This window comes from Bufo bufo, chromosome 2 (genome assembly GCF_905171765.1).
Source record: "Bufo bufo chromosome 2, aBufBuf1.1, whole genome shotgun sequence".
NCBI classification, from domain to species: Eukaryota; Metazoa; Chordata; class Amphibia; order Anura; family Bufonidae; genus Bufo; species Bufo bufo.
Window position 1 is genome coordinate 119,671,533 of NC_053390.1, and position 23,878 is coordinate 119,695,410.

The following is a 23,878-nucleotide window of genomic DNA, read 5'->3' on the forward strand; positions in this document are numbered from 1 at the left end:
GTTCCACAATTTTGCGGAACGGGTGCGGACCCCACACAGTGTGCTGTCCGCATCCGCAGTTCTGTTTTGCGGCCCCACAAAAGAAATGGAGCAGGTCCTATTCTTGTCCGTTTTGCAGACAAGAATAGGCATTTCTATTATAGGTGGCCCGTGCCATTCCACAAATTGCGGAACGCACACAGGCAGCATCTGTGTTCTGCGGATCCGCAATTTGCATGTAGCCATATTCTGTAAAATAGTCTGAAAAGGGGAACATATTTTCCAAGAATAGCTGGCGTTCTTCTGTACTGCAAAGTGGTCATGCGCACTAGATAATCGCCGGCCGCTCCCGCCAACCATCTAACGTTTGTGGGGGTGCTGCTGACTTCCTCCCGATGGCAGACCTTGGAGGAAATAAGGATCAGGCTGCTGGATTTCAACATGTCGATCCAAACCAGAGGTGTCTGACAGAGGGCAAATGATCAGCCGCATTCAGCAGATCGTGCGATGTACACGAGCTTTCAGCCGACAGTGGCCCAAAGAATCCAATCGGTCTTCATCATCATGAATAGTTCTAACAACCATTGGCCAAAATTGCAAATTTCGGTCAATGTTTATCTATATGTAAGGGCAGCTGAACTCCCCTATTCCCTTCCAGAACACGTCCGCTCGGGAGGGACAGCTGTCGCCTAAGGAGCTTTTGGCCAGTAGCCATCTAAAGTGCGTGGCCACCACACAGCTCAGTCACCGGGCCGTGCTCACGAGTACAGTCAGCTATAAGAAACTTAAAAACTCAATCGGCTAATACATATTCTATAGATCAGGTTTTTATATTTCAATAATCTGTGAATATTACCCAGTGATACAGACGTCACCCACACCAATTAGGGTGTTCACGGCCACTGAACAGCCTAAAGTACTGTAAAGAGTTAACTTTTCTTGGTTGGTGTAACACATGGCTATTGCTATATGCAGCACTTATCATACATTGTACTATACAAACCCTGATCGAGGGGTCTGTGGCTCATCATCCTACAACTGATGGCTTGTGGCTGTCAGAGCACGCTGGGTGTTGTAGTTTTACTGTATGTACGTTACAGAGGACCTTTCATGGGTCCAGACATTATGAAATAAGGAGCAGGGATCTAAGATCACTTACTAGCTTATCTGTGCGGTGCTCCGTTCCCCTGCTGTGGCCCCCTGTTGAATTCTCCCGCCTGATATGCTAATGAATAGCATCAGTACAGGGAGGAGGAGACTGCCCTGTTTCTCAATGGGCGTCTCCTCCCTGGCTGCAGCGCGGTCCAATCACAGCGGAGAGCATCATGGCCCGGAGGAGAAAAAAAAAAAAAAAACTCACCTTCACCCTGTCCGTGATGCTCTCCGCTGTGACTGGACCGCGGTACAGCCAGGGAGAAGGAGACGACCATTGAGAAACAGGGCAGTCTCCTCCTCCCTGTACCGATGCTATTCATTAGCATATCAGGCGGGAGAATTCAACAGGGGGCACAGCGGGGGAACGGAGCGCCGAACAGACACACTAGTAAGCACTCTTAGATTCCTGCTCTATATAACCTGCTACTTATTTCATAATGTCTGGACCCATGAAAGGTCCTCTTTATGAGTGTGGGGCTATAGTTTCTATCTTTATGCCTGGGGGTTATAGTTTCATTATATGTACTATAGGAGGGGTGTGCAGCCAGTGTCCCCAGCTCTTGTCATTCTACAACAGGTTTGTGGCTGTCTGAGCATGCTGGGAGTTGTGGTTTCATTATATATACACACAATAGGAGGGATGCCAGTGCCCATTGCATTTTAGCTGTCAGAGCATGCTGGAGGTTGTAGCTTCATTGTGTGTACTATAGGAGGGGTCAACTGATGACCTGTGGCTAAGTTGTAGTTTTATTGTAGGTACAATTGGGGGGGTCTGGTGCCAGCCCTTGTGGCTGTCAGAGTAGAAATTATTTTAATAATCTAAAGCAGTGATACAGACGTCATACACACACGCTAATTATGGGCCACATAGCTTCAGTTATAGGATGTCCACGACCACTGAACAGTATAGAATTGTATAAAGAGTTAACTTTTCTTGGTTAGTGTAACACATGACTATTACTGTATGCAGCACTTGTCATACATTGTACTATACAAACACTGATCAGGGGATGTACAAGCAGCTCATCATCCTATATCATGGCTTAGGGCTGTCTGAGAATGCTGGGGGTTGTAGTTTCACTGTATGCACATTAAGAGGGGTCTGTAGACAGTGCCTTGTGGCTGTCAGCGCATGCTGGGGGTTGTAGTTTCATTACCTATACAATAGGAGGGTTGTGCAGCCAGTGTCCACAACTCTTGTCATCCCACAACAGATGGGCTGCAGCTGTCAGAGCATGCTGGGAGTTGTAGTTTCACTGTATGTACATTATGAGGGGTCTGGAGCCAGTGCCTTGTCAGAGCATGCTGGAGGTTGTAATATGTACATGAAGGGGGGTGTGCAGTGTCCCCAGCTCTTGTCATCCTACAGCAGATGGCATGTGGCTGTCAGAGCATGCTGGGGGTTGTGGTTTTTCACTGTTTGCACATGAAGGTGTCTGCAGCCAGTGCTTGTGGCTGTGAAAGCATGCTGGGAGTTGTAGTTTCATTGTATGTAGTATAGGAGGGGGGGGGGGGGGGGGTTGTAGCAGTGTCCCCAGCTCTTGTCATCCTACAGCAGATGGCATGTGGCTGTCAGAGCATGCTGGGGGTTGTGGTTTTTCACTGTTTGCACATGAAGAGGTGTCTGCAGCCAGTGCTTGTGGCTGTGAGAGCATGCTGGGAGTTGTAGGTTCATTGTATGTAGTATGGGGGGTGGGGGGGGGGGGGGGGGGGGGGGGGGCCAGTGTCCACAACTCTTGTCATCTTACAACAGGTGGCTTGAGGCTGTCAGTGCATGCTGGGGGTTGTAGTTTCATTTTATGTACATTAAAGGGGTCTGCAGCCAGTGCCTTGTCAGAGCATGCTGGGGGTCGTAGTTTCATTGTCTATACAATAAGAGGGGTGTACAGCCAGTGTCCCCAACTCTTTGGGTTGTAGTTTCAGGTGAAGCACAGGCTGCAGAGCTTTGTACTAGATTTCCTTATAAACTCATTGCTACTTCATAGAACTTTATAGAACTTTGCAATCAATGTAAAAATTGAGATCGGACCAAACAGGACAGAAATAACTAAATGACAGAGTGCAGTCTACAGGAGAGACTCACCTAGTGTGATCGCTGGTCAATAGCTGCAGTCTATTCTCATGTCTCCCCGCTCAGAGCACTCTCACTGGAGACTGTCTCTCGGCTCTTCCTCCTCAGTGATCCCAGCTCCCGGGAAGTGATGGGGGATCCACATACAGGAAGCCACCGGCAGCGCTGCCACCTGCGCATCCACTCTCTCCCGGGACTGGCTTCCTCTCTCGGTCACATGACTCTCTTCCTCTCCCAGGGTGACGTCATGCACGGCACCGCCCCCTCTGCAGGTAGTGCGGCAGGAGCCTGACTCACCTTCTATACTAAGGCGCTGGCTGCTCCCTAGCGCCCTCTGGCTGTAAGTGTACTTTATGACAGTTCATGGCAGGTTTCAGCAGCAGGTCTTGTTGGCAGGGCATGGTTTACACTAGAGGACATCCTGGTTTTGCTATGTAAAATATTTATGACTAAAGAGAGATGAAGAAAACTGGTCATTAACCTTAGTACTGTACTATGACAGAGTTAAGAATGCAATATCTGCATGGCAATATATGCAAAACCAGGGGCGTAGCTAAAGGCTCATGGGCCCTGGTCCAAGGGTTCAGCTTGGGCCCCCCCTTCCCTCAGTGTTTTGTGGCTAGGGAAGCACATAGCCTTCATGCTGCTTGAGGCCAAAAATTGAAACAGTAGACCCCCCCAACCCCCCCATGCCAAATTCTTGACCTAACCCCTTCCCTCCAGCCAGAGCTATAACTTGACCTGCATGCACTTTCTATAATACTGGTGTCTTCTTATGTGGCACAAGGGTCTTTGGGCCCCCTCAGGCTCCTGGGCCCGGTAGCAACTGCTACCTCTGCACCCCCTATAGCTACGCCCCTGTGCAAAACCCACCTCTTCAGACAAGCCTACAACCAGTGACCCTGCTGCCTCTATACCGCCATGACCAGCTTCACCCGCACCTACCGTGTCCTTCTCCCATACCATGTAGATTGTAAGCCCTCACCCTCTCTGCTGGTGAAAACTAGAGATGAGCGAATTTCATATTTTGAAATTCGTTCACGCTTCGTTTGGTGGTAAAAGCAGAATTGTGTTATGGATTCCGTTACCACGGACCATAACGCAATTCTATGACTGAATGCCTTTAGAGGCATTCCGTTATTCATTCTGTCATAATAGAAGTCTATGGGCTGGAAAACGGATCTGTCCCGTTTCCATTATGCAGGTGAGTCCTCTCCTGCATAACGGAAACGGGACGGATCCGTTTTGCAGCCCATAGACTTCTATTATGACAGAATGAATAACGGAATGCCTCTAAAGGCATTCAGTCATAGAATTGCGTTATGGTCCGTGGTAACGGAATCCATAACACAATTCTGCTTTTACCACCAAACGAAGCGTGAACGAATTTCAAAATATGAAATTCGCTCATCTCTAATTGTCACGTACTATATGATGTCTAATTTTCATTTTTTACATTAATCACAGGATAACCCCTTTAAAGGGAGTTTCCGAACAATAATCTTTTTCATCTATCCACAGATTAAGATTTTAAAATCCCCATCCCATTGTACTGTGTTTCTAATTTCCGAGGTTAATATATCAAACATGTGCAGGTAGGCAGCTGAACATATAAAAATACATGAGGCAAAGGCTGAACTGCAGTGACCGGCGGTAAGCAGCACGTGTCGCCTGAAGACTCACACATAATGCATGTCAACAGCTCATCACACGTTGCCAGCCTGTACACAGTAAACTGGTTTGGCATAATGTCCCAGTGGAGTGAATCACCTTCCAATGAGTGTTTTAGTTATTTGTAATGACACTTGCTTTGCCTCTGTTCATATTATTTATAGATTCTTTAATGATAAGCATTGTACCAAGGGACTGGCACAAGGCAAATGTGGTGCCCATTTTCAAAAAGGTCACTAGATCCTCACCGGGAAATTATAGACCTATTGGTTTAGAAAATATAATTTGTAATTGGTTTGAAAATTGGCTTCAAGATCATATCCAAAGAGTTGTAGTCAATGATTTCTACTCTGAATGCTCACCGGTTATAAGTGGTGTACCCCAAGGTTCTGTGCTGGGTCCGCAATTATTAAACTTTTTCATTAACCCTTTCAAGAGACAGCCAGTTTGGACCAAATTGTCACAGCCTCGGTGTTGTGCGTGTGACACGTTGCCATGCATTCCAGTTGCCAGAGGCAACGCATTAATGTTGGCTTGTATGTGCTTCTCTATACTTCTCCTGGTTCCTCCCCTGTCTGGTGCTTGAGGGGTTAACTTCCTGGCTGGATGTGGCCACTAGGGTTTTATCTCCTGTGGCTCCCTGGCTGGGGTCAGTTGTACTTCAGCTGTTGTTTGTGCCGGAGCTCTGCGGCAGTCCAGGGTGTTCCATCTGCCCAGTCCTTTACAGCCACCTAGTGGGACATCGATGTCTCCAGCGATGTCTTCCTTATTTCTCCTCCTTTTTCCCCTACCTTCCCTGTGTTGTTGTATGGTGAGGGTTTACATTCAGGATGTGGTGTCTTGTCTTGTTGTTGTTACTGTATATGTCCGGCATGTATGCAAGTCGTACCCTATTATTTGTTGCTTGGCATTTCCCTTATCTGTTGTGTCCTCCGGAAGGGGGTCTCATGGTTCCCCGGAGGGGGAACCAAAAGTCAAGTCAGTGAGCTGTTGCTGGAGTGTTGGTTTCTATGTGTGTCAGTATGTACTGAGTCCGGTATGGTGTTTGGATTGCAGTACATTTGCATGCACTACACTTCATTTTGGTGTGTTTTTTTGTTGTGCCATCCAGCAGCTGCAGCAGTTAAGTTACCATGCATTCCGGGGTTCTTGATTCAGTGGTTATTCCCTCCACTGGATACTTACCTGCCGTTTCACTTGGCTTTTCTCTGCAACTAGGCCAGTTGAGACTCCTGTTCATCCGTGTCTGGGGTGAACAGGTCGTCTCTCCCCTGCTCCTATGTGAGGGATTATCAGGGCGACTTAGGGTCCTAGGTTTTCTGGGTATGAGCTGTTCTACCATCCAGGTCCGCTCATACGTTTAGGAGTTAGGTCGTGGATTAGGGACACTTTAGGAGGTGACCTGCTCCCTTTTCACTGTTTCCAGGCCTAGCTGCTACCCTATCATTTCAGATATCGTACGGTGGAGAGTTTCTCCCACTCCCCATCGTGACACAAATGCCGGAGCCCCATTTTTCAAATCTGACATGTGTCAGTTTATGTGGTAGTAACTTTGGAACAATTTTGCTTATCCAAGCCATTCTGAGATTGTTTTCTCATGACACATGATACTTTATGTTAGTAGTGAATTTTAGTTGATACATTTTACCTTTATGCATAAAAAAAAAATCGCTATTTTCTAAATTAGAATTTCTCTGCTTTTAAGACGGATAGTGATACTTCATAAAATATTTATTACTTTACATTCCCCATATGTCTACTTTATGTTGGCATCATTTTTTAAATGTCATTTTATTTTTTCAGGAAGTTAGAAGGCTTAGAAGTTTAGAAGCAAATTTTAACACTTAAGAAAATTTCCAAAACCCACTTTTTTAAAGACCGGTTCAGTTATGGAGTCCATTTGTGGGACTTACATAGTAGAAACCACCTATAAATGACCCAATTTTAGAAACTACACCCCTCAAGGTATTCAAAACGGATTTTACAAACCTTATTAAACCTTTAGGTGTTCCACAAGAATTAAAGCAAATTGGAGGGGAAATTTCAAAATTGTTCAGATTTTCAAATTACCGTAAATCCAATTTTCCTGTGACACAACAAGGGTTAACAGTCAAAGAAACCTCAATATTTATTACCCTGATTCTGCAGTTTACAGAAACACCCTATATGTGGTTGTAACCTGCAGTATGGCGCATGGCAAGGTGCAGAGGAGCATCGTATGGTTAACGGAGGGCAGATTTTGCTGGTATTGTTTTCAGGTGCCATGTCACATTTGAAGAGACCCTGAGGTACTCCTAAAAAGAAAATCCTAAAAAATGACCCCATTTTGGAAACTACACCCCTCAAGGAATAAATCTAGAGGTGAAGTGAATGTTTTGACCCAACAAGCGTTTCATAAAATTTAGAAACACATGGCTGTAAAAATGAAAAATTACCTTTTATTTCCAATATAAAGTTGCTTTAGCCCCACATTTTTCATTTTCACAAGGGGTAACAGGAGAAAATACACCCCACAATTTGTTATGCATTTTTCCAGAATACGGGAACATCCTATATGTGGTCATAAACCGCTGTTTGGGGACACAGCAGCACTCAGAAGGGAAGGAGCGGCATCTGGATTTTCTAACGTAATTTTCTGAAATTAGTTTAGGGCCCATAATAACATTTTTATTTTTTTACCAATGTAGCTGTGTGAGGGCTTGTTTTTTGCGAATGGGCTGTAGTTTTTATTGGTATCCTTTTTGTTTACATATATCTTTTTGATCACTTTTTATACCATTTTTTGTGAAAGTGAAATGGGCAAAAATGGTAATTCTGTCAGTGTTTCTTATTTTTCTTTTTTATGGGGTAAATTCTTGTGGTAAATATTGTATGATTATTTTATTCTGTGGGTTGATACATTTATGGCGATACTAAATTTATATAGTTTCTTTTATGTTTTACTACTTTTTTAGCATAAAATCCCTTTTGTGTTAAAAATAAATGATATTTTGCATCGCCATATACTAAAGTCCAAAACATTTTTATTTTTTCACCAATGTAGCTGTATGTGGGCTTGTTTTTTGCGGGACGAGCTGTATTTTCTATTTTGTATCATTTTTGGGTACATATGTCTTTTTGATCACTTTTTATACCATTTTTTTGTGGAGGTGAAGTGGGCAAAAATTGCAATTCTGTCAGTGTTTTTTATGGGGTTCCTCTTGTGGTAAATATTATATGATTATTTTATTCTGTGCGTTGATACGGTTATGGCGATACCAAATTTATATAGTTTATTTAATGTTTTACTACTTTTTCAGCATAAAATCCCTTTTGTATTAAAAATAAATGATATTTTACATCGCTATTTACTAAAGTCCAAAACATTTTTTATTTTTTTTACCAATGTAGCTGTATGGGGGCTTGTTTTTTCCGGGACGAGCTGTAGTTTCTATTGGTATCATTTTGGGGTACAGATGTGTTTTTGATCACTTGTTATTTTTTTTTTGTGGACATGAGGTGACAAAAACAGCAATTCCATTTTTTTCAATTCCATACTTACACTAAGGCCTCTTGCACACGATCCGCGCAGACTTATTCACTTTAATGGGTCCGCGATCTGGCCGTTCCGCAAAAAGATAGGACATTTCGGCCGTTACAGCTAACACTCTCTGCTGATGGCAGCGGCTCCGTTCCTGAGCCGCTGCCATTACAGCCGGCACAGAAGAGCAGGGGGAAGGTGGGAAATGGCGGCATCTTGGGGCACTGGGAGGGTACTCCAGGGGGCACAGAAATCATCAGGCGCACCGTGGCACACAGGGGTCTTACCCTATTTCAGGCTGTGATCTCCAGAGTGGAGATCGCAGCCTGAAACTGCCATTTTTTACAGTGCTGCGCTCCGATTGGTTAGTCTGCAGAGACTAACCAATCGGAGCGATTGCTGGCAAGGGACCACTCGGATTGGTCCCTTGCCGGCTTTATAGTGTCACAGCCCCGGTAAGCAGTTTGGACGTCACTGTACATCCAAATGCGGTAAGTCACTTGCAATTTGGACGTACAGTAACGTCCAAATGCGTGAAGGGGTTAATGATTGTAAGAAGGTCCAGTCTATGCAAGATGTTAATAAGCTTACAAGCTGACATGGACAAACTAGGCAAATGATGTTTAATATAGATCGATGTACTTGGGGGTAGGGGTGGGTGGTATAGGCGATATGCGATATAAATTTGGGCCACGATATGGATTTTCGCCATATATCGCCGGACCGCGATATGATCGCGCTCTCTGCGCGCACCATTTTCTCCTGAGCCGGCCGGCACAGTGGAGGGAGAAGGAGGGAGGGAGTCCCTCCCTCCCCACTGTGCGCGGCTGCCGCTGAACACCAATGAGGACAGAGTAGGAGGAGGAGGGGAGGGACTGTGGCCACTGCGGCACCAATGAATGTGCCGGCCATATCCCACAGGGTACCCCTCCCCCCCCCATCATTGGTGGCAGTGGGCAGTTCCGATCGTAGTCCCAGCAGTGTAATGCTGGGGCTCCGATCGGTTACCATGGCAGCCAGGAGTCACGCTACTGAAGTCCTGGCTGCGATGGTATGTTAGTGAGCAGCATTATACTCACGTGCGCCGCGGCCGCCGGTCGCTCCTTCTTCTGTCTGTGCGGCGGATTGCTAATGCTTATAGCATTAGCAATGCGCCGCACAGACCTATGAGAAGAAGGAGCGACCGGCGGCCACGGCGCACGTGAGTATAATGCTGCTCACTAACATACTATGGCAGCCAGGACTTCAGTAGCGTGACTCCTGGCTGCCATTGTAACCGATCGGAGCCCCAGCATTACACTGCTGGGACTCCGATCGGAACTGACCACTGCCACCAATGATGGGGGGGACCCTGTGACCACTGCCACCAATGATTAATACTGGGGAGGGAGGGGGGGGGGTGGGTTTGAGTTACCAGAGGGGGCGGATCAGAGGCTGGGGGGGCAGATCAGAGGCTGGGGGAGCAGATCAGAGGCTGGGGGGGGGGCAGATCAGGGGCTGGGGGGGCAGATCAGAGGCTGGGGGAGCAGATCAGAGGCTGGGGGAGCAGATCAGAGGCTGGGGGGGGCAGATCAGAGGCGGGGGGGCAGATCAGAGGCTGGGGGGGCAGATCAGAGGCTGGGGGAGCAGATCAGTGGCTGGGGGAGCAGATCAGAGTCAGTTCTGGAAATGCCCCATAGAAACCGCTGTTACCAATACACAAGTTGGCACAAACAACCTGGAGGAAAGCCAAAATGCTGACCCATTTTACAGAGGTAGTTTCCGACATACCCTTGTGGGCTAACCAATCATTACCACAAATGCGGGCGGTAATGGGGCGGACAGATGGCAAATGGTGGAAGTTAAAGCCCTAGGAGACGTATATGACCAGGGAGTGTTAATGACATTTTAAGCGCTATCCCAGAAACATCAAATCCCGAGAACTTGCAGCTACGATCAGCCATACAAAGTGTATTCCCAACAGCAAGCACCACAATCTCCAAATACCCACTAAGAGGAGTCGTTAAAACTCAGGGACCCAGAGGATTGGTAACAGCAATTTATTCACATCTAGTACAAGCAAAGGTCAGCGCCAAACCCTTTATGATGATAGACAAATGGAAAAGACAGATACCCGCGCTTACAGCTGATTCTACAGCAGATTTATTAGAATCACATTTACAGGTGTCGCCAGCAGTCAATAATAAAATAATACAATTATACATTGTACATCAGGCATATCTAACACCAACTAGGTTCTACAGAATGGGTAGAGCATCATCTACTGCATGTCCAAGGTGCGGGGAATTGGAGGAGGATATCTGGCACATGATCTGGAGGTGCAGCCACATTCTGGGAAGAAGTGACGGCCGTTTTATCACATTTGTTGCCGGTTTCGGTAGCCTGTAACCCTGAAATTTGCCTATTGGGAATATTAAATAAAGACAATTGGGATCACTATATGACAACATTCTTAAAGGAGTCTCTATTCATGGCCCATAAATGTATTGCTTTGAGATGGTACAATCCCAATACACAAATAAATCAGATTCTACCATATATAGTACTAGTGTTTAAACACCGCAATAAACCACAAAAATTTGATAAGGTATGGGGTCGGTGGTGTGAATCCCCACATACACAGTACTCGTCCTCGAGACTGCGACAAGCTATATCAACAGCTCGAGGATCCATGGTTCAATCGGTTTAATGGGAATACCTGAAAGACATATATGATGTAAGAATACTCAACGGAATAAGGTGACGGCAACGGTGCAATGGGTGACTGAATGTATGGAATTAGTGACATATCTGAAGATCTTTGACAAGTGTATGTATTGTTAATTCTTATTGTACTACGATATATACTGGAATGTATATGTTTATGTACTTTTCTATTCTGTTAATAAGAGTTTAAAAACAAAGAGCCATGGACTCACGGGACAGGGATGTAATATTGCCACTATACAAAGCATTGGTGCGGCCTCAACTGGAATACCTGGTTCAGTTCTAGGCACCAGTTCATAAAAAGGATGCCCTGGAGTAAAAAATAAATAAAATAAAGTACAGAGGAGAGCAACTAAACTCATAAAGGGCCTGGAAGATCTTACCTATGAGCAAAGATTAAAAGAACTGAATTTGTTTAGCCAAAAGTTTCTAAACTTACCAAATTTGGCACTTTTCCCTGCTTCCATTGTGCCCAATGCTCCAGCGTAATCAAGGGCAATACAATTACACATCCACACTCAGGTACTAATTATTCCATCAAGGGATATTTCACATGTGACACTACCCATGTTGTCTATCTCATTAAATGCCCCTGCGGACTTATTTACATTGGTGAAACCACCCAACATATAAGAGATAGGATTTCCAAACACAAATCCACCATTAGAACAAATCAATTACTGCTACCAATTCCCACCCTCTTTAAAGAACGTAACCGTCAGATTTCTTCTTTGCGATTCCAAGTCTTGGAACAAGTTCCAACCACAGGAGAGGGAGGGGGGGGCGGGGCGGTAATCGGACATCGTTATTAAGACAACGTGAGTCCTTCTGAAAACATTGTCTGGACACATTATTACCAACAGGGAATGCGATTTCTTCTGTAATATTTCATGGACTTAACGAATAATGTAATTTCTCCTGTAACATTAATTATTGTTATTTTGTTTCTAGGCTAAATCTGACACATCATTCTCTATTTCAGGTTCGAAAGTCTGGACTACGGTCCTTAGTGATCTAGATCCCATGGGTGAGACTTTTATGGCCTGTTACATTGACACTTTCTCTGGATAGAACAAAATGATGTAAAACTAAACGTTATGTATTAAAAGCATTTTCTGAGGTTGAATACTTTCTGATTAGAGGCGGTGAAATTGAACATTGTGATGTTTTTGATGTAGACATCCTTTATGGAGACTTCTTTTCTTGACCGACGATTTGGCACTAAGTTAGGGTAATAAATGGTTTGTGGGAGGGGGGTGGGAGAAAATTTGAAAAAGGGAAATTCGCTTGTATTGTACCTGATATGACACCTTACTGTAAACATGGTTGAAATGACATCCTTGTATATTGAGTGTCAATATTGCCTCTGTATAATGCATATTGATGTTTCCCAAAATAAGTGTTTTTAAAAAAAAAAAGCATTTTCTGAAAAGGACTTTTAGTGTGCCGTGGATTTCTTTTAAATAGATTGGCGTACGTCCTCTACGAGCACCCACCGCCAAGGGTGGGCAGATCTCATCCTTTTCCAGTAGCCTTGAAAAAAAGACATCTAAGGGGACTTGATTAAACTGTACAAATATATAAACGAACCATACTAGAAATATCGAGAGAATCTAGACTGTGTTAAACTAAAAACAATGAGCCCATGTAAAATGTAGAGCAGATAACCAGTGGCACTACACCAAACCTAAAATTGTCAGGATGCGACTGCCGAGGAGTGGTGCCTCACGGAGGTGCTCAGCTTGTAGCTGCAGTGAGCATATGTGATAAAAAGAAAAAGAAAACAAAACGAGCGGCACTCACCGTTGATAGGCAGGTTACTTTATTCCATGGCAGGAGGGGGGTGCAAGGGTTGCAGATACAGCAGCAAATAAGCAACAGCCGTTTCGCGCGTGTATGCGCTTCTTCTGGAAAGCCAGAAGAAGCGCATACACGCGCGAAACGGCTGTTGCTTATTTGCTGCTGTATCTGCAACCCTTGCACCCCCCTCCTGCCATGGAATAAAGTAACCTGCCTATCAACGGTGAGTGCCGCTCGTTTTGTTTTCTTTTTCTTTTTATCATAAAAACAATGAGCCACTCCCTATGTCTGAAGAAAAAAAGGTTTAGCTATAAGAGGTGACAAGCATTCTTTACAGTAAGGGCTGTTAAATCTCTGGAATAGCCGCAGGAGCTGGTCACAGCAAATACAGTAGATGGCTTCATGAAAGGTTTAGATGACTTTTTAATTCAAAATAACATTGAGGCTTATGACAATGTATAGAAACCTTTTTCTACACACCCTTTCCCTTTGGCTCAACCCCTCCTTAAAAGGAAGATGGGCGTTGATCCAAGGATTTGTTCTGGAGTCTGGAAGGATTTTTTTTCCCCCTCAAAGTTTTTTTTGTGTGTGTGTATTTCCCTGGATCAATATAGCAGGATTACAGGTTGGACTTGATGGACTTTTGTTTTTTTCCAACCTTAACAAATATGTAATGTCTTGCTATACTGATATATATATATATATATATATATATATCTCAATCAATCACAGTACAGACCAAAAGTTTGGACACACCTTCTCATTCAAAGAGTTTTCTTTATTTTCATGACTATGAAGGCATCAAAACTATGAATTAACACATGTGGAATTATATACATAACAAACAAGTGTGAAACAACTGAAAATATGTCATATTCTAGGTTCTTCAAAGTAGCCACCTTTTGCTTTGATTACTGCTTTGCACACTCTTGGCATTCTCTTGATGAGCTTCAAGAGGTAGTCCCCTGAAATGGTCTTCCAACAGTCTTGAAGGAGTTCCCAGAGATGCTTAGCACTTGTTGGTCCTTTTGCCTTCACTCTGCGGTCCAGCTCACCCCAAACCATCTTGATTGGGTTCAGGTCCGGTGACTGTGGAGGCCAGGTCATCTGGCGCAGCACCCCATCACTCTCCTTCATGGTCAAATAGCCCTTACTTTCAAAGTTTTCCCAATTTTTCGGCTGACTGACTGACCTTCATTTCTTAAAGTAATGATGGCCACTGCTTTTTTTCTTGCCATAATACAAATTCTAACAGTCTATTCAGTAGGACTATCAGCTGTGTATCCACCTGACTTCTCCTCAACGCCACTGATCGTCCCAACCCCATTTATAAGGCAAGAAATCCCACTTATTAACCTGAGAGGGCATACCTGTGAAGTGAAAACCATTTCAGGGGACTACCTCTTGAAGCTCATCAAGAGAATGCCAAGAGTGAGCAAAGCAGTAATCAAAGCAAAAGGTGGCTACTTTGAAGAACCTAGAATATGACATATTTTCAGTTGTTTCACACTTGTTTGTTATGTATATAATTCCACATGTGTTAATTCATAGTTTTGATGCCTTCAGTGTGAATCTACAATTTTCATAGTCATGAAAATAAAGAAAACTCTTTGAATGAGAAGGTGTGTCCAAACTTTTGGTCTGTACTGTGTGTGTGTGTATATATATATATATATATATATATATATATATACACACACACAGTATAGCATTTTTTTTATTATTATTATCAGTAACTGTGCCATACCTTTATAGATGTTAAAAGGGACAATTCATGGATGCCTACATTTTCCATACATATTTTTTATTGGTTCTATCCAGAAAACTGAAACTTAAAAGGGGTATTCCAGTTACCGATACCCACATTGTTTACATTCAGCTGGCTATGGGCATTTGTGGATGTGCTGCTTGTGGCCACATCACCACTGAAGCCAGTCATTGGCTGGAGCAGTGCACGTGACCATAGCCAGCCAGATGTGAACAGCACCGAGACCAGAAGATGGAGAAAGAGGCAGCAAGGAGCACCAGAGCAGCATGGAGCAGGTAAGTATGGATCTTTTGTTTCAGGGACCATGCTGCAGTAATTTTTATGGGAAAACCCCTTTAAAAGGGAATGCGTCATCATAAAATAACCTTTTTTTTAAAAAAATCACATTTATGTTAAACTGTTATTTTTAGCATTTTTGATTTATTTATTTTATTTTGCATGTGCCCATCTATACTAATAAAAAAAAAAAATCCTAAACTCAGGCAGTTTTCGCACTGGCCACTAGGCCTAAAAAATACCGGGTTTTTTTCATACTATAAGACGCACCTACGTTTTAGAGGTGGAAAATAAGGTGTGCTAAAATACTATAATATTAAAATACTAAATAATATTTCAACAATGTATGCAAGAGACTACAGTATTTTTCTGCCACAAAATGTCCTTCATAGTTATAGGGGCACTGTAGCTAAGAAAATCAGTGGATGATGCACTGTTATGATGGGGGAATCTGCTGCTGACGGACTATTATGGGGGGATCTGATACTGACATACTTCTGTGGGGAAAGCATGTTATGTGGAAGGAAAGCCTGCCCACCTCTCTCTAGTAGCAGTACAACTGCCCACAAGCTTTTCCTGCGCAGGAAACTATCATATCTCAGGTGCGCAGGGGACTAGAGGATAGCTAGGTTAGTACACAGGCCTGTACATCGCAGGCTGCTGTCCGTATGATGTACAGCGCAGCCTGTGATGTACACGAGATCATGTGGTATATTTGCACTATAAGATGCAGACATTTCCCCCTCCCCACTTTTGGCAGAAAAAAGGGAGTCTTATAGTCCAAAAAAAACGCTTAGAGAACAGCTACATGGGCCATAGACTCAATAGTCAGGAGAGGACCTCATTGACTTCTATGGGAGAGTTTTCTAGGCATGCTCTGTGACCTATGCAGAGGTCAGGGGGAGTAGATAAGCTGTGACATCACCTATTGTGTGAATAATTCTGTGTTATCTATGGGTAATAGCTGTAATTTTAATGCTGCCTGTGATAATGAAACGGCTGCTAAAAAGTTACCTGTACAGAACAGGAAGTCTTGACAAATTATTAGGCTTCGTGGCCAGTGCAAAAACTGCACAATTATTTATTTATTTATTTATTTAAATATAGTGACAGGAAAAATGTAAACAAAAATCACCATAAAGTCCAAAAATATCTGTTTAACCCCTTAGGGACCCATGACGTACCGGTACGGCATGGTTCCCGAGTCCTTAAGGACCCATGACGTACCGGTACGTCATCTATAGTTCCGATCACCGCCGCCCGGCAGGCGGTGATCTGAACATGGTGCCTGCTCAAATCATTGAGCAGGCACCATGGTTCAATGCGCGGGGAGGTCCCGTGACGGCGATCGCCGCAAACCGCAGGTCAATTCAGACCTGCGGTTTGCAGCTTTTACCTGGTGCGGCGGCGGTGGTCGGCGGTGCCATCGGGTCCCCATGGGGCTGTGGGGGTGACCCGATGGCATGGAAGGCAGCGCGATGCCTAAGGAAGGCATCGCGCTGCCTTCCGGTGAAGAGCCGGTGAGATCCAGCCCCCTGGATCTCACAGGCCGGAAGCTGTATGAGTAATACACACAGTATTACTCATACAGCCAATGCATTCCAATACAGAAGTATTGGAATGCGTTGTAAAGGATTAGACCCCCAAAGTGGGACAAAAAATAAAGTGAAAATAAAAGTTGAAAAAATAAAAGTTTTCCCCCCAAAAATTAAGTTTCAAGTAAAAATAAACAAAAACATAATTTTCCCCAAATAAAGTAAAAAAAAAAAAATTGGTATAAAAAGAGAAAAAAAAAAAAAAAAAAGTATACATATTAGGTATCGCCGCGTCCGTATCGACCGGCTCTATAAACAAATCACATGACCTAACCCCTCAGATGAACACCGTAAAAAATAAAAACTGCTAAATAAACCATTTTTTTGTCACCTTACATCACAAAAAGTACAACAGCAAGCGATCAAAAAGGCGTTTGCCCACCAAAATAGTACCAATCTAACCGTCACCTCATCCCACAAAAAAATTAGCCCCTACCTGAGACAATCGCCTAAAAAATAAAAAAACTATGGCTCAGAATATGGAGACACTAAAACATCATTGTTTTTGTTTTAAAAAAAGCTGTTATTGTGCTAAACTTACATAAATAAAAAAGTATACATATTTGGTATCGCCGCGTTCGTATTGACCGGCTCTATAAAAATATCACATGACCTACCCCCTCAGATGGACACCGTAAAAAATAAAAACTGTGCTAAAAAAAAACATTTTTTGTCACCTTACATCACAAAAGCCGGAATTAGTCTTACCGGTAATTCATTTTCCACGAATCCACCATGACGGCCCAGAGAGATTGACCCCTGACCTCTGTAGGGGCAGGAACAGAGATAGGTTTAAAGGACCCCTCCCACCACCATTCACCAGTGAGTTCCAGATTATAGTGCCACAATCACCAGTTAACAAGTGAAACCACAAAGTGTTTTTTTTTTTTTTTTTTTTTGGGTATTAAGTCATACCAAATTTTGGAGTAAAATGTATTTTCGGGTGGGATATAATGCCGTCATGGTGGATTCGTGGAAAATGAATTACCGGTAAGACTAATTCCGGCTTTCCACTTCACCACTATGACGGCCCAGAGAGACATAACAAATTATATACGTCTTAGGGTGGGGCAATGGCCTGTAGGACCTTGCGACCAAAAGCCAGGTCAGAGGACCTGGATAAGTCAAGTCTGTAATGTTTAGTGAAGGTATTTACACTAGACCAGGTTGCAGCCCGGCATATTTGATCTAGGGAAGCTCCTGCTCTTTCAGCAAAAGAGGCCGACATGGCTCTCGTAGAGTGAGCCCGAATGACCTCTGGACAACTGATGCCTTCGATCCTGTAGCAGTCTGTAATAGCCTGTTTTACCCATCGGGCAATGGTAGATCTGGAAGCTGCCTTCCCCTTATTTTTACCACAAAAGAGCACTAGTAAGTTGTCCACTTTCCTCAGGTCTCTAGTGACCTCTAGGTATTTTAGCACTGTTCGTTTAACGTCCAGGGTATGGAAACGTTCTTCTCCAGAATTCTTAGGGTTTTCACAGAAGGAGGGAAGGATGATCTCCTGGTTCCTATGGAAGTCAGTTACTACTTTTGGTAGAAACGTCGGATCTAGCCTCAAGGTGACACGGTCGTCCTGTATTGTGAGGTATGGTTGTCTTATTGACAATGCTTGGATCTCGCTCAATCTTTTTGCTGATGTTATAGCAATAAGAAAAGCCGCCTTCTGGGAAAGATGCTTCAGAGAACTTGAGTCCAAGGGTTCGTAAGGCGGACCTGTGAGTCCGTTAAGGACAGTGTTTAAGTCCCAGGTAGGTACCTTAGATTTGAGAGAAGGTCTTAGTCTGGCTGCCGATCTCAGGAATCTTTGGATCCATCTATGGCTGGCTAATTCGGAATCGAAATATGCACTAAGTGCTGAGACCTGGACTCTAAGGGTAGAAGGACTTAACCCAGACTCTAGGCCCTTCTGCAGGAAATCCAAAATCTTCAGTATATTCGGTCTGGTTTGGTCTGGGGCTTCGTCGCCCGACCAGGTACAGAACTTTTTCCAGATCTTAAAATAAATGGCGTTTGTCACCTTCTTTCTGCTGGCCTTCAAGGTGGAAATAACCCCCTCAGAGAGACCTCTACGTCTTAGAAGGTTGGACTCAGGATCCAAGCCGAGAGACTGAAGATTTCCGGATGGGGATGGAGAACCGGCCCCTGGATCAGGATATCCTTCGTCTTGGGGAGAATAAAGGCTTCCTGAGAGGAGAGTTTGGTTAGAACCGAGAACCAGCTCCTCTTGGGCCAGTACGGAGTGACCAAGATTACTCTGGCTCTGTCCCTGATGATTTTCTGGAGAACCCTTGGGATTAATGGGAACGGAGGGAAGGCATATGCAATGTCCCAGTTCCAGTGTAGGGAGAAGGCGTCGATCGCTAGGGGCCTGTCCCTTGGATTTAGGGAGCAAAAGGTTGATACCTTTGCGTTTATTCTTGTAGCAAATAGATCTACCAGAGGGAGGCCCATCCTCTGGACGATCAGATTGAAGACGTCCCTGTTTAAAGACCATTCCCCCTGGTCTATGGTAGTCCTGCTGAGGAAGTCCGCTGCACAGTTTAGGCTTCCTTTTAAATGAATCGCAGATATCGACCTTACGTTCTTTTCCCCCCAGAGGAAGATCTTTTTGGACAGACCCTCTAGTTTCTGAGACCGTGTGCCCCCCTGATGTTTGAGGTAGGACACGGTCGTTACATTGTCTGAATAGACCTTTATATGTTGATTTCCTAATTTTGGAGCGGCTACCTGTATTGTCTCCCAAACTGCCCTGAGCTCCCTGTAGTTTGAAGACTGAGCTGCAATACTTTGAGGCCAGTCTCCCTGGTAGAGATCGGAAGAAATTTTTGCGCCCCTACTTTACGCTGGCGTCGGTATGAATAAGCACTGCTGGGGATTTGAACCAGACCATGCCCTTCGTTAAGTTTTTTGTTTGAAGCCACCACCGTACTGAGGATTTTATGTGGCCTGGGATCAGGATTTTCCTGTCCAAAGAGGATAGATTTTTGTCCCACTTCCTTAAAAGCCAGGACTGAAGGGCTCTGTAATGGGCCTGGCACCAAGGGACTGCTACTATGCAGGCTGTCATCTGACCTAAGAGACTCATCGCTTCTCTGCACGAGAAGGCTCGACGTCCCATGAAGGCCCTGATAGCTGACTGCAGGTTCTGAATTCTTTCTGCTGGAAGAAAGGTTGTTAGTTTTTCTGAATCTAACAGAACCCCCAGGAATTTTACCCTGGTCTTTGGAACTAGGGATGATTTTTTTAGGTTTATCACCCACCCCAGAGATGTCAGAAGAGAGCAGAAGATGTCTCGGTCTGCTATAGACTGATCTACTGAGTTGATCATCCGGAAGGAACCCTCCGGTTTCTTTACTAAGAAAAGGCTGGAGTAGAAACCCTGCCCCCGTTGAAGTTCGGGAACAGGAATTACCACTCCCAAGTCCCGGAGGTTCTGAACCTCCCTCCAGATCTGGCTGTGCTGACAAGGAGATGGGTGGTGAGAAACCAGAAACACATTTGGAGGGGGGGAAGATAACTCTATCCTGTAACCGTATCTGACAAGATTTTGAGCCCAGAGGCTGGGAGAAGTCTGTTGCCACTGAGCAAAAAACTGGGATAGTCTTCCCCCCATCCTGGCGTCACTGTTTGTCACCTCCCTTGTTTTGGGGATTAAGGAGGAAACCTCTACCCCTCCCCCCTTTTGGGTAACTCCAACGTCCGGATTTACCCCTACCACGAAAGGAGCTATTTTGGGAAAATTGGCTAGGAAAGGAAGATTTCCTTTTAACGGTCTTCTCTTCAGGGAAACCTTTCTTCTTATCTGTTGCCTTCTCAAGGATCCTGTCCAGTACAGGACCAAACACATATTCCCCTGAGAAGGCTATAGAACATAACTTCATCTTGGAAGAGATGTCACCCGACCAAGATTTCATCCAAAGTGCCCGTCGGGCAGCATTGGACAAAGCGGCGTCCTTGGCTGAGAACCTAATAGTCTCTGCAGAGGCGTCCGCTAGAAAACCCGTGGCGGATTTTAGTAGGGGAATAGTATCGAGTATCTGGTCCCTAGATGTCTTGTTAACTAGATGACCTTCTAATTCATTCAGCCATAGGTACATAGACCTGGCGACTGAAGTAGCAGCTATGTTTGTCTTGACGCTAAACATGGCAGCCTCCCAAGACTTTTTTAATAAACTGTCAGCCTTCCTTTCCATAGTGTCCCTTAACTGACAGGAATCCTCAAATGGAAGTGAGGTTTTTTTATTGACCTTGGCCACCTGGACGTCAATTCTAGGAACCTCGTCAAAAATCTTAGAATCTGACGGGTCAAACACAAGGCGGTTCCTGAACTCTTTGGAAATTCCCAGTTACTTTTCAGGATGGACCCATTCATCCATCACCATCTCCTTAATGTTTTCATTTATGGGGAAGACCCTGGAGCGTTTGATCTTCAATCCACCAAACATCTCCTCCTGAACCGTATGGGGTCGCTGGATATCCTCCACCCCCATGGTATCCCTGACAGCCTTTAAAAGGTCACTCATCTCACTGGAGGTAGAGAAATATTTCCTAGCGTCCTCGACGATCTCGCCCTCAGATAGTGAGTCGTCGTCCTCCTTTTTAGAGGATGAGGCATCGTCCTCTAAATCCTCGGAGTCAGAAATATCCGCCATCCTGGGCCGTTTAGGTGGGCGAGACCCCCCGATATCCTCACGGAGGGAGGCCAGGGAAGATTTAACCTCTTCCTGAATCATGGATCTGAACTCCTGCATAATTGAGGGCTGTTCCTCTCTCACTAATTTAGCGATGCAATCCCTGCAAAGTTTTTTTGTATAGTCATCAGGAAGCCGGACGGAGCACTGGATGCATCTGGCGGTCTTCTTTGACTTTTTTAAAGGTAATTTGGCCTAAAGTGAGAGAGGCAGTCCATTAAATTATGCCCCTCAGGTATAGGAGCATAATAGATGCAGTATACCCGCAGACCCCCCAGGGGGAGGGAACAGTGAATACACTAGGGTGTGCACACCTATATACACCACCCCCCCCCTCCCCCTGGTATCCGTGAAGCTGCCGGCTGCCCAGGTGGGCTACTCACGCAGGGGCGCTCTGAAGCGGTCTGCTCCTTCAGCTGCGGCTCCTTTTGCTGCGGCTCTTTCTCCCTCTCCTGGTCCGACATGTCCGGTGGGCGAGCGATGCAGAGAGCGCAGCGGGGAAGAGTGCTGGGAGCATTTTTGTAGAGGCCCCGTCTACTTCCGGGTTTCACCGTCAACCCGGAAGTGACGTCAGACGCGCGCGACTGCGCAGAACGTCCTTTCTGTCGGCTCCCCCACGGGGAGGTAGGCGACCTGCGGCAGCTCAGGGCAGGCTTCCCTCCGTAGGGAGCGTGACCCCGGCGTCACCCTGCCAGCTTTGGAACTAGTCCGCCGGAGAGCAGGGGACGCTTTCCAGGATGATAGACCCGTAAGGGAGGCCACAAGGACCGCCGATGCGGTCACCCAGGTAACTTAGAAAATAAAAAAAAACGAGGTCCACTTCACCTCCCTGAAGCCAGAGAGGACTTTTCTCTGTCCTGGCCACTATAGGGGCAGGAACACACTGGTGAATGGTGGTGGGAGGGGTCCTTTAAACCTATCTCTGTTCCTGCCCCTACAGAGGTCAGGGGTCAATCTCTCTGGGCCGTCATGGTGGTGAAGTGGAAAAGTGTAATAGCAAGCGATCAAAAAGTCACATGCATCCCAAAATAGTGCCAATAAAACAGTCATCTCATCCCGCAAAAAATTACCTAAGGTAATCGCCCAAAAACTGAAAAAATTATGGCTCTCAGACTATGGAAACACTAAAACATGATTTTTTTTTGCTTCCAAAAAGAAATCATTGTGTAAAACTTACATAAAATAAAAAAAAGTATACATATTAGGTATCGCCGCATCCGTGACAACCTGGTCTATAAAAACATCACATGATCTAACCTGTCAGATGAATGTTGTAAATAACAAAAAATTAAAACGGTGCCAAAACAGCTATTTCTTGTTATCTTGCCTCACAAAAAGTGTAATATAGAGCAACCAAAAATCATATGTACCCTAAACTAGTACCAACAAAACTTCCACCCTATCCCATAGTTTCTAAAATGGGGCCACTTTTTTGGAGTTTCTACTCTAGGGGTGCATCAGGGGGGCTTCAAATGGGACATGGTGTCAAAAAAAAAAAAACTGTCCAGCAAAATCTGCCTTCCAAAAACTGTATGGCATTCCTTTCCTTCTGCGCCCTGCTGTGTGCCCGTACAGCTGTTTACGACCACATATGGGGTGTTTCTGTAAACTACAGAATCAGGGCCATAAATATTGAGTTTTGTTTGGCTGTTAACCCTTGCTTTGTTACTGGGAAAAATGGATTAAAATGGAAAATTTGCCCAAAAATTTAAATTCAGAAATTTCATCTCCATTTGCCAATAACTCTTGTGGAACACCTAAAGGGTTAACGACGTTTGTAAAATCAGTTTTGAATACCTTGAGGGGTGTAGTTTATATAATGGGGTCATTTTTGCGTGGTTTCTATTATGTAAGCCTTGCAAAGTGACTTCAGACCTGAACTGGTCCCTAAAAATTGGGTTTTTGAACATTTCTGAAAAATTTCAAGATTTGCTTCTAAACTTCTAAGTCTTGTAACATCCCCAAAAAAATAAATATCATTCCCAAAATGATCCAAACACGAAGAAGTAGTCATATGGGGAATGTAAAGTAATAACTATTTTTGGAGGTATTGCTATGTATTATAGAAGTAGAGAAATTGAAACTTGGAAATTTGCAATTTTACACAGATTTTTGGTAAATTTGGTATTTTTTTTATAAATAAAAATGATATTTTTTTACTTCATTTTACCAGTGTCATGAAGTACAATATGTGACAAAAAAAACAATCTCAGAATGGCCTGGATAAGTCAAAGCGTTTTAAAGTTATCAGCACTTAAAGTGACACTGGTCAGATTTGCAAAAAATGGCCTGGTCCTTAAGGTGAAATATGGCCGAGTCCTTAAGGGGTTAACATAAAAATGTAATTTACAGTTTCTGATGACACATTCCATTTAAAAAGACTACAATTTCCAGAATTCAAATCCTCCAAACAAGTTTTGCATAGATATTGTACCAAGGAACACTGGTAGATTTCAGCTCCGGAGCCTGCTGAACTGCAGAGGCAGCTGTTTCAGTATTACAACTGCAAATCCCGGCCTTACCACTGGTCTATTGAGCTGCAATTACAGCATCATAGACCCCTATTTTAGTTTGGATCATCAGACCCACAGTGAGACCAGGAATTGGGTCTATAATATGGATGCCAATATATGCCCACTAGTG

At 44.4% G+C, this 23,878-nt stretch overlaps 1 protein-coding gene across 2 annotated transcripts in view; it reads right to left on the bottom strand.

Moving 5' to 3' along the window:
- Positions 1–3,474, bottom strand: part of MARVELD2 (MARVEL domain containing 2) — a 42,412-nt gene extending 38,938 nt beyond the window's left edge. The window contains exon 1 of one of the 2 annotated variants that reach the window (XM_040421485.1): positions 3,222–3,474. The gene's annotated coding sequence lies outside the window, so the exon portion shown is untranslated. Of the gene's footprint in view, positions 1–3,217 lie in introns of both variants that reach the window. The other variant, XM_040421484.1, reaches the window with a different exon arrangement.
- Between the last annotated feature and the right edge of the window lie 20,404 nt (positions 3,475–23,878).